The sequence below is a fragment of the Castor canadensis genome, chromosome 4 (genome assembly GCF_047511655.1).
Source record: "Castor canadensis chromosome 4, mCasCan1.hap1v2, whole genome shotgun sequence".
NCBI classification, from domain to species: Eukaryota; Metazoa; Chordata; class Mammalia; order Rodentia; family Castoridae; genus Castor; species Castor canadensis.
The window spans coordinates 40,340,773-40,358,318 of NC_133389.1; the positions used below are offsets into that span (position 1 = coordinate 40,340,773).

Genomic DNA, 17,546 nt, shown 5'->3' on the forward strand with positions numbered 1-17,546 from the left:
TTTCAGGCCAGTCTGAGCTACATAAAGAAACCTTGTCTCAAAAATAAATAAATAAATGTGTGAATAAATAAATATTTTTAAATGAAATATAGCTTCTGACTTAATGAGAGGTAAGAAATGGGAATGGACTGGCAGGAGTGAGAAGTAACTGGAGCCGATTGTTTTAGTTCAAGTAGGAGGCAGTGACACTTACACATGGCAATGGTAGGATGCAGAAAAAAATCCTGTCGTTGTGTACCATTTTATTTTGCTTGTTTTCCAGGGGTGTCATGATGGAAAGGACACAGATTTTGCAATCACAATGATTTAGGTTTCACCCATGGCTCTGCTAGTAACTGTAGAAGAGGCAAATTAATTCACCTATACAAATTTTAATATTCATTTTTTATTTTAAGAAATGAGGAAACTACTACCATCCAGAGAAAGTGGTAGTGAGGTTAAAAGTGAGAATGTATTTATGAGTGCTGACTCCAGGACTTGGCACAAAATAGGTACCCAACAAATGACAGCTATTAGTGTTAGAATGACTAAACACACTCTGATATAAAGCCATACTATGTTATTGCTAATTTATAAGATCTGTGAGTCCAAAACTAAGTTTTAGCACAGTCACCCAAGTCCAATAAAGTAATTTACACATAATTTTGATCATATATTATGTGGGTGATATAAAAGGAATGCAAACCACATTCTAGTCACAAAGCTTATACTGATTCAGTTTAGTTGTCATAAACTCAGACTTAGTAGAGTTTGAATTGAGTTTGTCATATTGGGTAACTGGAAATCTGTAGAGGAAGGCCCTCTTTCATAAAGGCTTCTTGCACACTTTATTTAATCAGCCACTACTTTAAGAAGTGTGAACACAGTGCAGAAGGGAGCAGGATGCCAGGCAGAGGCTGGATCATGACAGGCTTCCCTTCTTGGCTGTCATTGTCGCTTACCATTCTTAAGTTTTAATGTCTTCATCTGCAAAATGGGAACAACAATAATTTCTCCATGACAGTGTTATCATGGGGGTTAAATGAGATAATCCATAAGGCACTCAACACAGCACTTGGTGCATAATAAGCAATCAATAATATTAATTATTGTTATTGAAAAACATGTATCATAAGCTTTTGTTTCAATAGGAACATTGAGAAATACTAAGTTGAGATTCTTTAGGAAGTTATTAAGAAGTCTGTTTTAAAAGTCTGGCAATTATATATATGTGTTACTGATTTGAGAGCCCTCTCAAATCACTTTAGATAAGGGCAATTGTTTAGGACATGTAATAGTGACTATCTACCACTAGATGGCACTGTGTGTGTTTTACTAAATAAACAGCTCTCAGGCTTTAATTGCCATCTAGAGCACCTGCTACTAGGCACCTGGCTACAAAGTGGGCTCCCTCATCCATACAACAGCATGCTTTTGTATTGATACCAAAGGTAATGCAACATCTTGAAAAGTGAAGCTCCTTAGTTAACGTTAATCATACCAAGAATAAGTATTCTTAAAGTAATATCCAGAACTTCATAAAAACTTAAAAGTAATGATATTAGTGCTCCTTTCAGCCATTGATTATCAATAGCTAAGAATTTGTCTTTATAGATAAATATAAATAGACAAAGCTTCGATAGTTTGCCACAGGTCGAGGCAAATCTGGTAGAAAAAGCTAGGTCAGGATTGAAGGGAGCAGTTGCAGGTCAGAAGAGAAGAGTAACCACTGTTGATATCTGTTTGCTGATGTCTTTCCCTATTTTAATAGGAGATGGAGTCCTTTAGCCCACAGTTAGGGATAATTTAAACCCATGTATTCCTAGGTAAAGTGCCAAAAATGATAGATGTTCAACAAGTGTTAAAATAACACTTAAAGCCATACTACATTTTTGTTAATTCATAAACAAAACCAGTTATATCTAGATAGAGATGACTGATGTCATAAAATTATTTATGAGAAGTAGTAGAATCATATAAATAGGATAAAACATGGGGGTGAGGGTACAGAAAGAATGTGAATATCAAAAGAGAATTTCAACAATTAGTCCATGTCAAGGTTTTGTTCGGGGCCATCCTTTCTTGGATGGCATTCTAAAGGCTGGGTCCAGATCGCTGGATCTAAGCATGATATTCTTTCTTTTAAAGCACTTACAGATTTCCTCGGAAGTCTTAAATCTAAATCATACCACTTCCTGATTTAAAAATTTCCGGGACTGGGAAAGGGTGCTGACAAAGCTTTCCAGGTGATTCTGTCTACTTATATACAAACCTTTGGAAGGAATCTTCTGGAGGGTCACAGTGGGGATGGTCAGTAGCCAATCATCCTACAGAAACTTCACTCCCATCGTTTTGGAGTAGTGAGTCTCATCTGTGGTTGCACCCAGAACTCACCCACAAGGCTACAAATTACCTCCCTGGTGTTGCCGTTGCTGTGGTCCAGCACCACATTTGGAGCAGCCTCTTTAGAAATGCAGCATTTCAGTCCCCCACCCAAGACCAGCATCTCCCTGCAGCTGGCATTCAAGCTAAAATATAAAAAGTGCCACTCAAAGTCAGTCCTTCTTAGTCCTTTTGCATCAAGACAGCCTGCTATGTCCTAATATGCTATGAGATGTGTACTACCAATTACTTCATGCAGAGAAGAATGATTTCTATAATCATCTATATGTACATTATTTTAGAGAGATTTGAGTTTTACATCTCTAAGAAGGACACTCATTGGTATTACGATTGCTGTCTTAAGAGAAAAGGAAATTGCAGTTAGACTGGGAATGACTATAATTTGTCCATATGTCATTTGCAATATATATATCCTCCAAACACATAGGTAGTGTGTGAGTTCACACACCTGTACACATGCCCCCTCATGCCTCACCCCTGCTCTCCATGTTTGGAGAGGTAGTGATTGGTGTCTTAGGTTTTGTTGACTTGCTTTTCCCTCTCTAAGACATGCAGTAAAGCGAGAGTTCTGCTGGGAACTCACCCATCAAATCCCCTAACAACATAGATAGGTTGTTTTCCCAGAAAATTCATTCAATTTTCTCTTCCCTAGATGTTAATTTCCTGATCTTCTGTGCAACATTCTCCACATGAGTTTTCCATGGCAACCAAACTCTTCAGAGCATGAAAACCAAGCTCAGGTAATAGTTCTGATTAGTTTATATGATGAATTTGAAGTGCTAAATTGTGTTCTTTCACATCGCAGATTCTTAAAATATGTTTGTGAGCTTGTAAAAAAGTTAATTATTGGGTCTCATTCTTTTAGTTTTCCAACAAAGTTCCATAGAACTAAACGAAGAACATAGATGGGCACTATTGGGAGGACAGTGGAACAAAAGAGAACTGTTGGGAGGAACAAATGGGAGAGAAGAGGGGAAAGGAGAAGGTGATTGATTTTTCTAATGACAGCTGTCAAATTAAAAGTTTCATTCAATATTCTAAGTGACAGGTGGTCAGTAAGTTAAAACAGTTTTAAGGAGCTTCACATGTGTGTTCCAGGCTTCATGGAGGTAGGGTGAGAGGTGGGAAAAGGATCTCAGCCCCTTTTCAGGTACGACTCCAGTTTTTTCCTTAAACTTATTAGCCTAAGCCACTCACTCACCTTCTTTCTTAACCCTCTGTCTCAGAGACTTAAAACTGTTTCATGTGGTAAGTATTTATTTGGCCCTTGTTGTGTACCCATAATGATCTGGGGTCTAGAATGATAGTGTCCAAGACAGGCAGATCCCTGATCAGCAGAATGTACATGTAGTGGGGAATGAGATATTAAGCAAACAAGTGTATTGAACACATTGTAAAGAGCTGTTTTTTCTTTTTAACTTTAAAATACTTAAAAATAAAAATTCTATCAATCAAGGTGCACAACATGAGTTAATATTCATGATAATCAATTCTCAATGTATGTACATATCTCTTTTCTTTTATAGAAAATATGGGGTGAGAGATAGTAGACTGTGATTCAAGTATATTATATTTATACAATAGAAACAGTAATATACACCTTTCTCATTTCCAAGGTGTTGTGGGAAGCAATGAAAATTTACATGTGAAAACAGTGAAGTGTAAAGTACTCCATGAATTTTAGGCATTGTACTTTTATTTTAGAGGGAAAATAAACATTACAATGTGCTGCCATATTCAAGTAGAATTATAAAACTCCCAATTATTTCAATCCTTTGTTCTAGTGATAAAGATATTTGCTTCACATGATTGTAAAAGGGGAACTGTTGGGAGGAACCAGTGGGAGAGAAGGGGGGAAGAGGAGAAGGTGATTGATGGTGATGAATATGATCAAAGTACATTATACAAATGTATGAAAATAACATAATGAAACCCACTAAAACTGTAAAAAAATAAGGGGGAGACAAGAAAGAGTAATACAGTGGGTGAATTTGAAACAATATGTTCTATACATGCATGGAAATATCCCAATGAAACCTCTTTGTACAATCAATATACACTAAAAAGATAAGCTTTCTTTTGTAACTTCGGGTTGGTTTTCCTCTTAATGGATGAAATAGTGTCATAAACCCATGAGAGACTATATCACAGAGATCACTAGTTAAGTTCAATTTCAGGTCAAATACTTATCTTACAATTCAGCTTCCGCTCATGAGAATATTTCAACATGTCACTACTTACCATACATCTATTGCACATCAAGGCAGTAACATACAGAGAAAGACTGCATATGCTTATACATTCAGAGTTGGAAAAGGGAGCAAGAAATGAGATTTTGTAATAGTTTCAAAAGAAATTAAATCCAATCAGCAATTTTTAAGTATCTAGAATGCATTATGGTTGATGTTAGAGGTGACTGAACAAAATATAAGAGCCTGGGCATGAGAGACTGTACTTTCTCTGGGGAGAGACACAGTCAAATGACCTAATTGAAGATCAACACACGTCTCTGACTTAGTAAAAGTCCACTAGCTTAGTTATTTTTTTTAAGGTGATACAGGAGCTCTAAATACAGGGATGTCATTTTGGGTTGGAAATTTTGGGAAGGTTAGGAGAGAAAATAGGCTCAGGTTGGTGGCCTGAGGCACAACAGGGAGTGCACAGATGGAGCAGAGGAAGGGTGGTTACTCCAGGAGGAAGCGGATTCAGTGAACAACGGCAGAACAGAGGAGGGTGGTGTGTCCAGATTTTGTATTCACCTGATTGGGCCAGAGTAGTCTGAATTGGGGCTTATAGAAAAGTGATCTTTACCATGGCCTATTATGTCACAATTTTCTAATTTTTCAATGAGCAAACCTCTATTTAAAAATTTATGGATATTTATTTATCTATATATCTTACTGAGATTGCATTTTATAAAGTTTAATGCTTACATTTCATTTTCAGATTTCCATGTAAGCTAATTCTGATTCCACCCACAGCTGATGAATCTGGGATGTTGTTTAGAGTAGTGAGTGGACCTCATATTATGGCATCTGATTCCACAGGTCTTAGGTGTGGCCAGGGCAGCTATAGGTTTATGTAGTCCATTAGGTTATTCTGACAGATGATGAAGTTTGAGAATCCATGCTACAGAGCATGGCTTAAAGGATGGAGTTAGACATGACACAGGAGGAAATTGATGGTCATTTCAGTCAGAGGAGTTTATTTTAAATGTATCATAAGAATCCTGGGACTACTGTGGTAAGGAAAGCCAGGTAAACATTATCTAGTTGCTAACATTTTCTCAAATAATTTATTTTTATGCCCTTATGCAGACCTCTTATCAGGACAAAATAGTATTTTAAAATCTATTGAGGGAGGAAGAGACAGTCAAATAATATGTTTTACCAAGGTCAACAAATACATTTTGATGTGATTACATTGCAGGTATTAGCCATCACTCACATTAACCAAACATTGAATTCAGAAAAAAGATGTTAGTAAAAATCACAATTTTTAGATTTGTTTTTGATTAGTGGTCATGAGCTAAACCTTTATAAAATGCAAACATAAACAACACAAGTAGCTGACCATTTTTTATGTTTCCAATTTCAACTTCTTCCTTGTTCCCAAAGTATGTTTTTATCACAAAGATGGTTAGCTCTTTTTGCTAAGAATTCTTGGAGAGAAGCATTATATCTTACAAAGACAGCATTTCAGCTTCACTTTTATTTCCTGGTTAAGGTGATGTAATACAGCTTCACAAAAATGATCTGAAACTTATTTTTGGTATAAAATCAAACTGAGTATCATGCCAACCCTGAAAGACCCTGGTACTATGTCTACTACCTATTGGGAAAAAATATTAAATGTTCCTTAAATTATGTTTGTAGACCAGAATCACTATTTAAAATGAGGCATAATAATTGTTGGCTCAATGGCTATCATGCTATAAATTAAATTTAACTAAATCCAATTGAGCCAGCATTTACAAAGACTATTATTTTCCAAGTATTGTATTGAGAATTGCAAAAACAGTAAGACAAGATAAATGAAAAGAAAGCCCTGAAGAATAACTAATTTCTCCTTGCTAGTGTTTAACTTTGTACAGAATATGTTTAATAACTTCAGAAGCAAGAGGATCTGGTTCTTACCTCCCCTATGGCTAGTCATTTTGTAAGGGGCTTTAGACTACTGGGCAACTCTGCATAGGCTTTTAAATGTGGTTTTACCATTCCCGATATTCTAGTGTCCTCATTTGGGCTTTTACTGACTTCCTTTTGGAAGCAAGTTTCCTACTAATCTCCAGGTTCTATGCCTTTCTATTTATCTTAAGAATGAGGCTCAGCTCTAGCTAGGCCATTCTCCATTGCTAACTGAGGAACAACTAAGATGTTAAGAATGAAAACCAGGGTTTAAACTCTACTCCCCTTATCTTTAGTCTCATCTTCCAGTACTCTCCAGCTGCTTCCGAAAGTTTAGTGTCCTAGGTACACTGGACTTCTTACAATTCCAAAATATGTCTTTGGTATTCCTACATGTGTCTGTACTCAGTCTGCTTCCTCTATGAGATGTAGCCTTTGGCCCACCATCCCTCAAAATAGCCAAACACTCTATCGCTCTCTCTTTTGTCATTCCCAGAGCTTTTTACATATCCTATGCATTTATGGCATTTTTCATTCTGTAAAGTTATTAGTATACATGGTTTTTCCTTCATTTAAAAAAAGAGCACATGGTTGGACTTTAGAAGACAGGCGCATCCCTGAAATTATGAGATAAATGTTGTATGTTGGGCCATATATATTTTTGGGGGGGAAGGGTCATCAGATTCTACAAGAAGTACCTGGGGACCAGAGAACCAAATGATAAACATCACGAAGACACGATGATGCCTTGCCCATGTTCACATTCTTTACTGTTCCTTGCATGATACTTATTCAAACCATTTGTTCAATAATACATGATGAATGGGGTACAGTACAGCACCTACTGGAAGTCAGGTGCCACACATAATACCTAAAAACTTCCCTGTCCTTCAGTATTCTAAGAAGGTTCTATAATGCTCATTGAGTATGGTTTATCTTTTATTCTTTGTATATTATGACTTGAGCAAATGGCAAGAATCCTAGATGCCAGAGGCCACATTCCAAAAGAAAGAGCACTGACAGTGCTGGTGACCATGTGGAACTGTCTTCTACCTTCTCCCTGTAGCTTTGGCTTACTGACCTTGTTCCATGTGCTCATCTGGCCAACATGAACATAAATAGACAAAGTATACATGGACATTGGAAACAGCGAATAAGCAGTACCTGGCTAAGTCTTTGTTTTTCTGCACCCAGCTTGTACCATTTAGATTTGTAATTAATTGGCTGTGCAGTGAGAGTAAATAACAAGATAGACAGAAGACAATGTATTTTATTCCCCAATTCAGAAAATAGCTATGGCTCACCTTCCTAGTGTATAGAACACTGCTTGGGAAATGGGCTAGCATTTGGGGTGGAGAGGCCTCTAGGTGGTTAATCAATAGTATAGATTATTTATAGGTGTCTTGAGTGAGGTCATTGATATAGCAACATAGTATAAAGATTACGAGGTATGTCTTTTGTTAAAAAATCTTTAGAAGTCATGGAATAAGTTCTAGTGATATACTGCACAGGAAGATAATTGCAGTTAATAATAATGCATTGTATATTTAAAAATTGCTAAAAAAGTGTATTTTAGTGTCCTCACCACAAAGAAATGATAAGTATGTGAGGTAATGTATATACTAATTGGTCTATTTCAGTAATTTCACCATGTATACCTGAAGTATAATGTCACATTGTACTCTATAGATATCTACTATTAATTGTCAATTTAAAATACAGCTTAAAAAATTGAATGAGAAACCTTAAATGGTGAAAGTCTTGGTATGCACTGGGTGATATTTCAAACCCATCTTGTGAACTTTTCTAAATCTTCTTGGCCTGACAAGAGGAGAAAGAATTCTTCAGCCCCTGCAGAAAGCCCTCTACCCCACAGACTTCAACCAGCCTGGTGTATCTGCAACCAGAGAAAATTGACCTCAAGATCTTATTGCAAACCTCTCCTGCCTCAGCACAATTACTTGGAACCTACTTATCACTCACTCATGTGCAACCCAGAAGTGTGGAGGCATAACTCCTGCAGGCCACTCTTGACCAATGAGGAACAGAGTAGCTGGATTAGAACCACCTTCTTCTTTTCCCTGTGTGGCAGTTCTGGGGTGCATTTTACAAGGTTGCTAAGCAGTTCCAATATTGTCAGTTTTCTTTCCTTCCCTCTTCTAGTACTTCTCTGGGTTCAGTATACAAATGAGCAGCTCCCCTGAAAGCCCTGTGACACATGTTTTGTGATATGTTGGGTCTGTTTTCTGGGAAAACACAGGCTAATGCAATGGTTTTAATTAAGTCCTTATCTATTCCCAATTGATCCCTCCCAGAATAATAAATGACTCAAAAAGATGGTTATTAACATGTTCAAAAAAGATTCTGATTCTGTTTGGCTTTTCACATTCCCTCCACCCCCCACTTAGTCATAGTATAATATCACTGTCTCACACAGTTTGACTTGAAAGGTGACATACATTACCCTTGATCTTTGGTCAAAGTGTATTATTTTCTCAGAAATCAAGCTCCCTAGGCTGGATGCTATTATTATTAATTTTGCAGAGCAGTCTTAGTGGTCCACAAGACTCACTCATAGTTCCAGTACCTTCTGATGGCAAGGCGTGAAGAAAACTGTAGGGTAGCAACTCTTTACCATGACACTTGCCTAACACTTGCCTAAGTTAGAATTTGGTCTCTTTAATTATATGATTTTATCTGATGTAACCAAGGAAAGTCACTCTTGTGTTATGTTGTCCTCACCTAGAATAAACAGAATTAAATGTATAATTCCTAGTAGAGAAGGTGATAATACGAAGTCATAGTCGAACATCATGAATGGTTAAAAATAACTTACAATTTATTTCAATAAGTATAGGTATACTTCTTTTTTTTTACCACCATAAGTAACTATTTTTTCCTTTAGAAAATGACAATTGGCTCAAGGGGACTGATAGGCTAGATAACAATTTGCAGCAAAGTCTATATAGCAAAGGTTTAGAGTGTATCCACTGTTTGATATTCATAAAACCCAGACCTATAATAATTAGAACACATTCATTAGATTTCAACTTGAGGTTATTTTACTACTAAATTTATACACAAGGACAACCTAAATTAATGGGATGATCTCATGTTGCATTTTTCTTTTTGCACTATTTCAGGTAAAATTTTTCTCTTTTAAATGCAAATGATAATTCCAAGAACCATCAATATGACTGACATACAAGTAAGTGTTCTTACAGATTCATTATTGTTATTTTGGGGAAAGGGAACCTTAAAAAGTGAAGAAAGGGAGAAACTTTCATTGGACATTCTGTGCTTTCAGCTTGCTTGCTACTGCTGGACATTTGGAAGATGCTTAAGTAAATCATACAGATCATGCCAAGTGGATTTTGGAACAGGCCTGGAAATGTAATAGAAAAGACATGTAGAAAATAGTAAGTAACAGATGAACTCAGGCCAAAGGAAAAGGAAGATAAGTTATCAAAGAGCCTCTCTAGAATGGAAACAATATGCTTTATATATTTATATCTATACCTATATCTTTTTCTCTATCTATATCCAAATCTATCTACCTATGTATCTATGTATGTATGCATCTATCTATCTATCATAATCTATCTTTTTTTATGATCATCTTCAAGCTTCTTAGGGTAAAACTCTGAATCTGAATATCTCTATGTCCCTCAAAGTGCTCTGCAAGATGTCTTGCATATAGACACTGTATGAACTCACCTGCAGATGAATATGGGATAGATGCATACTGTGGTACCTGCTTTGGGGATGCAAGCAGTGATAAAGACAGAAGTCCTATTGTCCTGACTTGTTTTCCTCAGGGCATTCACACATGTCTGAAACTACTGATTTGGTAAAATGCAAGCTCCATGAAGGCAGGTGTCATTTTTTTCTTTTATTCATTGCTCTGTCTGCAGAGTACCTGGTACATGGAGGGTGATTCAGATGCATTTGCTGAGTGGTTTAAATTTTTTTCCCAATGTAATACAGCTTTTATTTCATTGATAAACAAAATTTATCAAGGAAGTCTGCTTAAGTCATTGATACACAAGATTTAAACTTTTTCTACTCAGGAGCTTTTTTTTTTTTTGAGTACCACAGTGTCACTTCACAATGCACTTGACTTCCAGGCACCCTATTTTACATCCCAAGCAGTCTATCTGGTGGCCAATATTGGAAAGATAAGTTGCCGGCACAACATTTCCAGGATGCTAAAAGTTAATAGGTATGAAGTTTTTATTTGGCAGAATTAAAAAGTTTTGGAAATTGATAGTGGTGATATGAACAGTTTCGTGAATGTATTTAATACAGCCAATTTGTACATTTAAAATCACTTAAATTGTAAATTCGGGCAGAATCTCAGATGCAGTTGTGTGGGAGAGGATGTGCTCCCATCACTCTCCTACTGAGTGTCTTCTGTGTGCCCCTGAGCCTGAGATCTGGGGAGCCAGGCTGTGGAAGAGCACTGTCTGGGTGTCCTTCATTGCTCTGCTGCTTGGCTCTGGGCCCATTGTGCAAGCTTCCAAGAACAGGGGCTGGTAGGAAATGGAGTTGGGGGAGTGGATCATTTAATTTTGCTTAGCATCTCTTGCATGGGGGTCTGGGAAGTATGCAAGGATGTATTCATCTGGGTGCATCCCTCTTTCCCAACTGACAAAGGCATTTACACATGATGATCTTTCCTAAACTGTGAGATGAAAGTGCTTAGCTGCTCAGCTTCCAGTCGCCACTTTGTGCAGGCAGGACAAAGGGAAGGGGCCACTGCCTGTCACATCCAGGTCTCTTGAAGCAAGACCAGAGTTACAGGCTTAATCCACAGGTTGCTCCACAGTAGCACCTTCAGCAAACACAGCTGCCAACATTCCCTAAAAGCACAAGTTCTAGCAAGAAAATAAAACCCTGCATCTTTCAGATCTTAAAAGTAAAAGGAACTAAAGGGAAGAAGAAACTTTAAGGACTTTAAAAATAATAGCTTTTCTCTACCAGAGATTTGCTATGATGAAGGAGAAAAAATTTTGCTATAGGTCCAGGAACCCAGAATAGAGCTTTTCATTGTCATCTTTCACAGGTATCATTAATAGGTTTGTTTATGTTCTATCACCTCCAACTTCCTTCACAGGGAATTTTGGGGAACGTTGTATTCTAGTACAATGTGATTTTCTTTATTTTAAACAAGTGTCTAGAATGATTCAACATCAAGAATGAAAATATGAATCAGTAACATTTGCAACAACACAAACAAAGATAATTGTGCTCCAAGGGTTAGTCATCTGCCACCTATGTCTCTAACTGTGACTAGGCAAAGGCTTTCTCTTCTAAACACATTTCTTTTTTTTTTTTTCCTTTAGTTCTGTTTCTCTTGCCTGAGGTGTTTGTTCATTTGTTTGCTTTTAACCTTAAATTTTATTTTTTAAATTCAAGGTTTCATATGTCATTATCTGGAAAAAAGAAAAGTATCAAGATTCCTGGCATATGGTATCACACAACTTCTCCCAGCTATTCAATCAAACACTGATTGTAGTGCTCTGGAGAAGAGATTTTACAGATGAAATTTTGGTTCCAAATATATGACCTTAAAATATGGAGACCATCTGGGTAGGCCTGCCAGATCTTTAGAAGTAAAGAGTTTTCACCAGCTGTTCACTGAAGGGAAAATCAGAGAGACACACTTTAGCTTGTGTGGAGAAGAAACAGTCATTCATCCTCTAAACAGCCCATGGGGGCCATGGGGCAAGAAATTCCAGAAACTCTAAGAACTGAAAGTAGCCAGCAAGGTAACAGGGACACAAATCCTACAACCAAAAGGAAATGAATTCTCTCAACAACCAGTATGCTAGGAGAAGACCCTGCATCCAGATAAGAGCCACAAACCCAACCAGCACTGTGATTTCAGCTGGTTGGGGATGATGCTGAGTCAAATGACTAACAAAACAATGGAAACCAAAAACCCGCAGAGTTAACAATGAGGCAGGGAGGAGGAATATATAGGTATACTATCTTGAAGAAAAATAAGTGGGGATCAGTAGTTATAGCTAGAAACATATCTCTGGATTTGTACTGCACAGGGCTAATCACCTAGCTGGTAGAAAATGAGTGTAGTCCAGCCTATTCATTTATCCATTCATAAAAGAATATTTATTAGGAGCTACTAGACATATGGCTCTGGCTTAGTTTAATTTTGTACTGATAGAGAAACAAGTAAATAGGTAATTGCATTTTGTTTTGTGGTACTGACCTCAGGGCCTTGTTCTTGGTAGGCATTTTCCTTTGCTTTAGTTTGCTTTTTAGACAGGGTGTTGAGCTTTTCTCTGGGCCAGTCTTGGATTGTGGCCCTTCTATCTCCACCTCTTGAGTAGCCAAGATTACAGATGTGTGTTGCCATGCCTGGCTTGTTTTTTATTCGAGATAAGGTCTTTCTAACTTTTGCCCAGGCTGGCCTCGAACTGTGATCCTCCTTTTCTACCACACAAATAGCAGGGTTAGAGCCATGTGGCACTGCATTCAACCCTGAATTTTTTGGTTAATAAGAAATATCACAATGAAATCCCTTTGTACAAGTAATGTATGCTAATCAATGGAGAAAGAAAAAAAAAGAATTCTTGAAAGAAGTTTAGAGAAATTAACACACACAAAAGCATATGTTATAAGCTAAATTATTTCTGGATTAAGGATACTTTGAAAAGATGTTCTATCTACTAGAGAAAGGATATTTTAAGAAACAGTGAAAGCTCAGATAATTATTGACCTTTTTGCCTTTTTTGTTTTTTTAAAGCATTTTTTAATTGACAAGACTGACAGAAAACTCAAACTGTAACTGGTGGGACTCAAAGATGGCAATGTCAGCTGTGGGCATGGGGTGGAGTGTCTCCTTCCCACTATTAAACAGGAGAAATTACATAATCCTGATTTATTTTTCTTGATACTTTTGTGTTGTTCATGAACATATGGCTACATTTCATTAGTTCCCAAGTAATTTTTTGAAAAAAAATCTGCTGACCTTTTAGGGTTCTGGATCACTAAACATGTCAATGTTAACCAAAGAAATAATGTTCTAGTAGAAAGGAGTTATTTATTTAAAATAAAGGCTGAGTTGATTCTATTTCACATGTTCTTATAAGTGGGCTATAGAGTATTTATTTTATGGAAATTTAACAAAAGAATTCTGGGAGTTAAAGAAAAGTTGTGGATCAAGAAGGGATATTAGGAATATTATTTATATTCTCCATGTTATCCCATTCCTCCTAGAATATGAAGTAGCCAGCTTAGTGTCCCCTAATTTTTAGAGGCTTTCATTCCTCTACCAAGGAGTGTTGTAGTTATGTCATGGAGAGAGAAGGTACAAAATGGTACATTGAAGGGTTGGAAGTGTTGCTCAAGTGGTAGAGCACCTGAATACCAAATGTGAGACCTTGAGTTCAAACCCAAGTATTGAAAAAAAATCAAACCACTACGGAAATGTACAAATAATAATTAGGGGAAGAAGTGATTTGGAAAATAGTTCCCATGGAGGAAAATTGGAGGAATGGTGAGTCTTACCTCAAAAGGGATAGGGGTCTTCATAATTTTTCTTCCAATGAGGTTGGTAAGCTTTTATGGTAGACAAGAGACATAATTATATGTAGCTACATAATATATAGAGAAAAAACTTCACACCATTTTATTGGTGAAATTAAATATATAGTAATAGAGTACAATATTTTTAAATGTTGGCCTACCAATTAAAAGGGTGGAATTCTTTGGAGGGGCATTTTTCCTATTGGGGTTGTAGGCTAGTGTTCCCTATTATCAAATTGACTGCAAATATCTGTTTCTGAAAACCATTCTTTGTTCATGGTTTATTCAAAAAGAGATGCTGGGCTACATTTTGTTTATGAGCTGCAGTTCTCTGACCTCTTGTTTAGAGTCCTTTGACAACACTGGAAACCAGTTATTCTTAACAGCTATCAGGAATTGCATCAGAGAAAATGAATATGAAAGCCAGTGTTAAGAATTAATGTTCTATATGGAAAGCCATAGAGGGATTATAGGGAATTAACTAACATTTATGATCTTCGAATTTAGATTAAAAAGAAGTCTAAAAATCTGTATACTACATGCTGTATCCAGACAACATTTATGTTTTTCTAGGCGATGACTTCAAACACACCAGTTTTTTTAAAATTACTATTATTGTTGTGCTGGGGATACATTGTGACATTTACAAAAGGTCTTATAATACTTCATAGCTGAATTCACCCCCTCCATCATTCTCCTTTATTTCCCCTCCCCTCATTCCTGGAACAGTTTCAACAGGTCTCATTTTTCCATTTTCATACATGAGTACATATTTCCACCATATTCACCCTCCTACACCTTTTCCTTATACCTTCCCCCTTCTTACTGGTACTGACCCCCCAGACAGGACCTGTTTTGCCTTCCTGCTCTCTGTTTTTGTAAAAAAAAAAAGACATTTTTGTTTAAGATACATTGTGAGATGGAATTCCATGTATATAAAACATGCCAGTTTTTATGTTTTATTCTTCCACAATGTAGGTTTTAAACTCAATTTTGTTAATATGCAAAATAAACTTCACCCATAAATAAGGTCATATCTAAAAATAAACAGCCTGTTCTCAGTTAAGATCGACCAAGTTCTATGAAAGAAGCACTATACTGACTGGGGAGATCAGGCTGTGCCCTGTTCCATAGTTACTCCGAATTGTATAGAATGGTAGCTTTCAGACTGTGTCTTGCCCTGAGTGATTCCGTTTTTATAGAACAACAGTGTGCTTCATTTTGAGTGCAAATATTGAGGCTGAATGACTCTACAATCTTGTTTTTTGCAAGTAAACAACAACCATCTGTCCAGCACAAACTACGATGCAGACTGATAAATAACTATTTACCCAAACAAAAGATTATCACCTATGAACTTATCAAATTAAATCAGGAGCATATGGACATATGGATCTATCAAACCTATATCAAGAAAACCAGGCCCTGAACTTATCAAACGTACCAGCCAAAGGAATGATGCAACCCCTCATCTGAATCACATAAAAAGAGAAGCCCCTAACTCCGGGTACAGTGGCGCCCACTCAGACCATCCAGTGCATGCATCAGGAATGGTCAGGTGACAAGTTATCCACTCTGTCCCCACGGCCTCATTCAGCTCACCACAATCCCCTGCTTGCTGTGACCAATTCAAATTGCCATCCCTCTGGATCCAGTGAGCTTGAAACCAGCTATGCACCTTGAACCAGCTCTGCTGGTTTTGACACAATACACTACCTTAATTTTTTCAATTTTTTAATTTGTTTTGCTGTAAATAAGACTCCTTTACAAGGCACCACAATTCATTGTAGGTTAGGTTTTATTGCAGACTAACATTACCTTCTACAGGGATGTACATTCAATGCTAACTAATGTTTACATTACCCAAAAGAAAAAAAAAATCACTGTTTCTGGTTATCCTTCTAGAAGGAAGTCTTCAACTTTGATTACGATAAGCCCAAATCAATTGTGTTAGCATTTTACAAGTAACTTTGAATGTCACAACTATTATATTTATTGTCAGGAAGGAAAGCGCAGCAAATACAAGCAGTACTTCTATTTAACACTTCCAATCAAGGTAGAAACAATTTTAAAAAGAAACTTAATTTTATCAGAACATTTAAAATACACTTGCATTTTTTCCCTGAGTCTTAACATTGTCTAGTTTGAATAGAATATAATATCTTTTCCTGTCCTTAAATGCATGAAGTTTATAAGGTACTTTCTTTGTAAAGAGGCTAAGACTTTTCTTATGTAATGTCTACTAATTCTTTATGATCTACCCCAGATTTCCTCCAGGAAAGTTCTCTCAACAGCCCCATCCCTCAATTCAGGGCACTGCTTCCTTGGGACTCCCAAACACCATATACATATTACTATTGTTACATTGCTACATAGGTTTATTTATAAATCTGTTTTTAGGACCATCTACCAAATTAGACTTTGAGCAACATTAAAGTAGGGATTGCATCTTACTCACTATCGGGCTATCTCTGGTTCCTGATGCAGTACCAAACATAAAGGAGAAGTTCATTATATGCTTAATAAATTAAGAGGTAAATGAATGGACACAGGGAGAGGCCACTTGACAGGTATGAAGGTTCCATTTTCACCTGTAATGGATTATTAAACCTTTTCCTTCCCCACTTTTTCCAAGTCTATCATTGTGACTAAGATGTAATTCTGGACGTAGGATAAAGAAGAGGCCAGAAAAGAATGAAGGATGAAGAACAAGAATGAACGAACTAAGAAGAAAATAGGATGAGGCTTCCAGGTTGCTAGAGAACCCCAATTAAGAATGACAGTGTGTGCACTTTATAATGTTGGCTGTACGGTTGATAATCACTGTTAAATCTTCTCCTTTGTCCTCCCCATTCCTTTCTTCTTTCATTCCTTTCCTTCCTTCTTTTTGCTTGTTTTTTTCCATTATAATTTCCTTACCATTTTGTAGTATTTTTGGAAATTCCCAGTTCTCCTGAAAGGAGTCTGAGAAAGGTTCTGCTTGGCAAAGCTTCAAAGGGAACAAAACTCTCATCGCCTTCTCAGTTTGGAGTCACTGGGTGGTAAAAAGTGGTAAGAATGTGGGTCATCTCATCACTTTTCACTTCTGAAAATATGGATACCCTTCCTTTTGTTTTTAGTATGGGTGATGGGGTTAAGAGGAAAGGGGGAGATTATCTTCTGTAGGAGTGTTTTCCTTGTCCCCTAACACTAGCACTGCAAAGAACTCACTGGAGGCCCGGGCTATAGTTACAGCTGCAGCTTCTTTGCAACATCTGTAGTGCCTTTCTCTGCTCTTTTTTAGATTGGTTTATCTTCCTGTAAGGAGTCAAAACACGTACTTGATATTTGACCAATATGTTTTTTTTTCCTTCTCCTTCTTCCCCAATCTTTAGCCTCATGCTTAACCCTTGGGGCTGGAGAACAGGCTGTAGCTAAGCAGTTTGAGTAATAGATGATCACTGTCCATCCTCATGGATATACCCAGAAGCCTGTGGCTGGGTGGTC

The 17,546-nt window shown here is 37.0% G+C and overlaps 1 protein-coding gene across 29 annotated transcripts in view; it reads right to left on the reverse strand.

Moving 5' to 3' along the window:
• The window catches only part of Dtna (dystrobrevin alpha), a 345,657-nt gene that overhangs the window by 97,947 nt on the left and 230,164 nt on the right, over positions 1-17,546 (reverse strand). The window lies entirely within an intron of this gene.